At 52.0% G+C, this 5,946-nt stretch overlaps 1 pseudogene; it reads right to left on the reverse strand.

Moving 5' to 3' along the window:
• Window positions 1–1,022: 1,022 nt before the first annotated feature.
• Window positions 1,023–2,511, reverse strand: LOC149347057 (cadherin EGF LAG seven-pass G-type receptor 2-like; annotated as a pseudogene).
• Window positions 2,512–5,946: the final 3,435 nt, after the last annotated feature.

Genomic DNA, 5,946 nt, shown 5'->3' on the forward strand with positions numbered 1-5,946 from the left:
CATCTCCAGAAGCAGCGTCACCGGTGAGCGCACTACCAACGGAAGCCAGCGGTGATATTCAGGGCGGCCTTAACGGCCCGCCGCCTACTTCCCCGACAAGTGAAGTGACGCCATCTTCGCTGCTGTTGTCATCATCGCCAGCTGTTCCACCCAGCACCGCAGCCGTTTTAGGGTCACAAGACTTCGCCCTATATGCGGCGAGCGCCGCTACATTGTTCATCTTCTGTGTGGCCGTTATCGCCATGATGATCTTCACTTCGGCCAGAGCGGAGAGACAGAGGGGGACGGCAGCGGAGGGTAACGTGGACACTGTGAGGGTGTACTACCATCCAGCCTGGGCCAGTATAACCAACCAGACGGTCACGACGAGCAACGAGACAACGTCGAACGCAACGTCAACGTCTTCAAAAACACGCCGCCCTGAAGAAGTCCCTTCGAGAGTCGTTCTAAGAAACAAGACGGCCACTCGCTTGTTCAAGAGGCGAAGCCGCGCTCCGCGGCGGACTTACCGGCAGCGTCCCTTTCTCATCCGAAGGACGATTTTGACCAGCAACCGCCGATGGACCCCAACCACTGTGGCCAATCCGAAGGACGAATCGTAGCAACTCCTTTTATGGTTTTACGGTGAAATACGGCACTCACTCCCGGCACCCGCCATCGGCCATGCAAAATGGCGTTTGCACACAGGCGCCGTACTTCTGACGCCAGCGTCAATGACAAGACACATCAAAATAAATATTTATTGCGTGGTTTATTGTGGTTTGCACTTTTTTTTCAACTCCCAACGGTCACTGATGACAGCACACATATGAAAAGGCTTAATTGCCTGAAACACATATCAGATGTCTTAAGAGCACTCTGAGGTTCAAAAATGGTCCTGCCAACGTAAAGACGCCTCTCCGTAGTAATAGTTCAGGTAAAAGTCATCAGCAACCACTCGTCGACAATCAAAGACTGCAATGAATCCGAACGCCACGCGCGCGATACTCGACATTTCCAGTTGTAAACATTCTGTTTTTACGTCACTTCCATTTTGACAGCCTACTTTTTGGAGGATGAGACCTCAGAGTTAGCCGTTGCACGGCTACTGGTCAGTGGTCTCGGTTCCAAGCGCGTCTGCGCCGAGAAGCGCAAGTAGCGATAATGTTTGAACGCGAAGAACAGGTATGCCACTTCTAGTCCTACCAGAACGTTCACTATGGAGTCGATTGCAGTAAACTGCAGGAAAGCACCCAGGAACGCAACGGCCCACAGGGCGCCCATTATAAGCGCAAGGCGAACGTACAGCGCAGCATGATTACGCTGTTGCCTGGCGCGGCTTCCGGCAGTCCCGCTCAACTCTGCGTCCTTCCGAGTACAACCCGCTGCAGAAGATGTGCTACGGACGTAGGACACCGTGCAGAAGTAGAAGAACAGGCACAGGAGCAAAAGTACCGACATGGGAGCGAGGAAGTAGACGATTAGACCCCAGAAGTTGCTGATCCAGCAAGTCGGGTTGCCGTAGGTTGGTGACACGGGCGACTAGGGTGCCGCGACTTGCACCCCGACAGCCGTTAGTACCATGACCATAGGCAGGCCCCAGGCGACGAGGCCATAGATGGCCAAGGTCTTCTGACGGGTTTCATTGCTATCACGCTCCTCCAGATGTCGAACGATAGCACGGTCGTCCAGAAGAAAGTGCAGAGGAATTCGTAGTGGATAAGAACAACACTGGTTGCGCAGGTTACGGGTGGAAGACCTACGCAACCAGTGATGAGGAAGAGCAGTTGTGTGAGCAAAAGCATCACTGACAGGGACAACGCGCACCTGGATGAGAAACTGCGCGCCTCTCGTTAGGCACAGAACACGACCACTTTTATGATGAGGCAGAATATGGATATGGACATGCACACTACCGTGATGTAGTGCTGAACGTTGTAGCGGATGGTTGGCTCGTGCTCTGGTGTCTTTGGCGGGGTCTTTGACGATGGCGTCTCGTTAAACGTAGCCCCAATTCCCGACCTCCCCATGACGGTGCGTAGGCTTCGCCCGTACCTTATGTAGCAGTGACCGTCGTGCTCGGCGTATCAACTTGGCGTACTAACCACAGGCTTGAACAAGGCGGCCAAATTAGGAGGTCCTCCTTTCTTCCGGCTCACCACACTGACGTTGCTTAAGTGCAGAGCGGGGCTACAGGAGAGTCGGGATACGTTAGCACCGTTACATATAGCGCAGTATGCGTTCCTGTATTGAAGGCCGTTCGGGTTATTGGCGTCTTCTACGGGAGCGTAGTATATTTTGCATCGTCGGGACACTTCCTCGGGCACGTCTGTGGTGCAGTTGTCGTACGGCGGCACTTCGCTGCAAGGCCTGAGATGAAGTGCTGGTTGACCCTCCACGATGTCGGGCAGCATGACCCGAACTCGGTCAACGGCTTGGTACTGCGTTCCAGAAAGTGGCACTGACAATGTCGTCGTTGCACAGTGCGCAGAACCCATTCCTGTAAAAGACGAACCGATGAGTGTTGTGCATGGACACCGCCACACAAAAAGGGTTTTGGACAAATAGTGCTGATGAGCTGTAACTTCTGTGTTCGTCGTTTTGCCACCGGTGATTTCACTAAACAGAACCAAAATTAATGTCACCGAAATCGCTGCGTAATTTAATCTGTAAGAAAAAACGAATTCATCTGTGAGAAGAAACGAATTGCGTTCTCTTCTTGGCCACTGGAATTATCTACAAGTGCGCACGTCTCAACACAAAGTTCATTACCATTTTTTGCTTTTCGCGTGATCGTTATCCATTATTTGATTACATCTTGTTTTTTTTGATTGGAATAACACCAACCTGTGGTGTTATTGGGGTATGCGGATGCCTTCACGATTACATTAATACAACTGGTAGGTTATCTTGTTAACTGTGTACAAAATTCTTCCGCATGTCCAAAAATGTGTATTTTATATTCCTGGCACTTCAGAATAGTTGAATTTATGAATTTTTTTAGAAAATATTATTTTTTTCTAGCTTCAGTCATTCTAGTATCTACTTCTCCGCCCCTTGCCTTTCTTTTCTGCGAAAACTCTATGTGATTTTTCTTGGAATCCATTACCATACCTTGGCCAATCCCCCCGCGCGGTACATGCCGTGTTTACTGAGGTGAGCTGAATAACAACAACAAAGCAACAACAAAAACAACAACAAACAAACAAAAAACAACAAAACAACAACAACAGCAGCAACCAAGTCTAGCCGAAAAGGCTAAGGGCCCAGACGTTTCGGATGCATTTTTTACTAGCCGTTGCAATAAAACTGATTTGATTGATTTTTTGGTGGATTTATTGATTGAAAAACAGCAACGTGTACTTGAGAGGCGTGTACAAGTGGCTTCTGAGACCGCCGAACAAAGGCAACGGCGACTCGAATCAGAAAGTGCAGCTCAGGTGGCTTATCGCAAGAGGTAAGCCGAGGCGAGGAACTACACTGCTAGAACATTCGAGTGCGACTGTAAATTTCAAGCTTATAGAAAGCTAAACCATGGGAACGAAGCTAAACAAGGGCAAACACACTAGCACACCAAAGTCGTATTTAGCGTAAGCAGGTAAATCGAGGGCATTTTTTTTATATCTCGCATACATTGTGGTGTGGCCGAGAGTCTGAGATCGAACTCACAATCGGGTGCCCAGTGCCAGAGAGCGTTAGGTACCTAGCCACCGCGGCTCCTGTCATTGGATATAAGAATAAAAATATGTCCGGTTACTGTTACATAGAGATGTAAAATTTCAAGAAATTTTGAATGGCATGAAAAAAAAACATTTTTTGCAGGGTTTTTCTCATGAAAAATTGGAAATTTTGCAAAACGTGTCGTTGAGTTAGTTGGTTGGTTGGTTTATGTGGTTTAACGTCCCAAAGCGACTAAGGCTATGAGAGACACCGTAGTGGAGGGCCGTAGTGGAGGGTCGTTGAGTTTTTAGTGCGCTTGTGTGTGTCTGTGTCTTTTCTTCGTGATTTGTCCCGTGGTTGCGCAACCTACACCTTCACAACATCATGTACCGACTAGGCCCAACCGAAGTTTTATTGAAGTGTCAAAAACAGATTTATGTGCAACAGCACAACGATTAATAATAATGCTCCGAAGTTCAGTCGAATATGCAGTTATAGATATATGTCATATTGTGCAACGAACTTCTCGTTCTATTGCACCGAGAAGGTAAATAATGGTATGCACTTCAGGCGACTATGGAAATATAAATATTGCCACATTCCTGGACATTCTCGTGGCGCCGTCGCCTGGCCGAACTGTCTCAACCGCCATCCTGGCTAGCCTTAGCCATGGTGGCGGGCGGGGCTTCTTTGTCGTCTCTTCTTCGGGTTCCGCTCGGGAGTTCGCTGCTACCTGGCGCTGTTCAGTAAAACGTGACCTGGCTGTCCCGACTGTATAGCCGTGACATATTTGGTGGAGCCGGCTGGGTAACGTCCCATGTACACTGACTCTGAAGACACCTTTGAAGCCAGCCCTCAGTGCGTGGACACAACCCCCGTCCACAAAGCGAGCCGCCGCCTGCGAGGCCTACAGCCAGAGTTCAGCGGCCTGACAAAACCGGCAAGAGATATGACATCAACCACTGGTAGCCAGACCACTCAACATTTTGGAGCTGACACTCCCTTCGTACTTCACGCGCCCAGGTCACCGCCGACGTTCCACGGTGACAGGTTCGAGGATGTTGAAGACTGGTTGGCCAGTTTCGACCGTGTGGCAGCCTTCAACCAGTGGGACGGTGAACGCAAGCTGAGGAACGTTTACTTCGCGCTACAGGACTCGGCAAAGATCTGGTTCGAGAACCACGAGTCCTCTTTTGCCACCTGGGAGGTTTTTCGTCGCGAGCTGCTGGCGACATTCGGCAGCAGTGAACGAAAAGAGAAGGCGGAAGTCGCTCTGCACTCGAGATCGCAGCAGCCTAATGAGAGCGTCACCATGTTCGTTGAGGACATGATGCGCCTCTTCAGTCGAGCCGACCCTGCTATGGCCGAGGCAAAGAAAGTGCGGCACCTGATGCGGGGCGTCAAGGAGCAGCTGTCTGCTGGACTTGTCCGCGACCCTCCAAGGACAGTGGCCGATTTTACGAAGGAGGCAGTGAGCATGGAACGCTCCTTGCAGGAACGCGGTGCACAGTACGGCCGGCAGGCTAGTATGGCAGCCGCTCAAACCTGCACGCCTACGACGCTGCCTCCTGAAGATCTTCGAGACCTTGTAAGGAGCATCGTTCGCGAAGAACTCGCGAAACTCCGCTTCGAAGCTCCACAGGCCAGCGTCCCCGCCCTGTCGGACGTGGTACGGGATGAAATCCGTCGAGTGGTGCAGCCAGCACCAGTTGTTCCGGAGCCGCAGCCGCAACCCTACATCATGACCTACAGCGAGGCACTTCGACGGCCTGCGGCAGTGGCACAAGCTTTTTCACCTGTGCCGGCTGTGCAGTACCCACGTCCAACTGTGCCCACCACCGTGCCGCAGGAATTCCGGCCCGCCATGCGTAAAGCGGACATGTGGCGAACGCCGAGGAACCGGCCACTCTGCTACCACTGCGGTGAGCCCGGCCACATCCTGCGCCACTGCCCCTACCGTCGGATGGGTTTAAGGGGTTTCGCTTCAGACGCTCCTCGACCACGCTACGGCGAGCGACCCCAGGAGATTGAACAATACCTGACGTCCAACGTGCAGGCTCAGACCGTGCCGCGACGCCAGTCTCGATCCCCATTGCCCAGGAGACTCTCTTCTCCCAGCCGCCCGTCGACCTCTGGCGAATTCAGAGGCAGGTCCCCACGGCGGGAAAACTGAAGACGGCGTCCTCTGGGGGTAGGGCCGCCGCAGCTAGAAAGAAACAAGAGCGTCCACTCGACGATCTGCAGCGACGACGAGACCAACGACCACCTGACCCGACGAGCCCACCGCCGACGAAGAGCCAGCAGTTG

This window comes from Amblyomma mixtum, chromosome 4, assembly GCF_055824585.1.
Source record: "Amblyomma mixtum isolate Tamu chromosome 4, ASM5582458v1, whole genome shotgun sequence".
Taxonomy (NCBI): Eukaryota; Metazoa; Arthropoda; class Arachnida; order Ixodida; family Ixodidae; genus Amblyomma; species Amblyomma mixtum.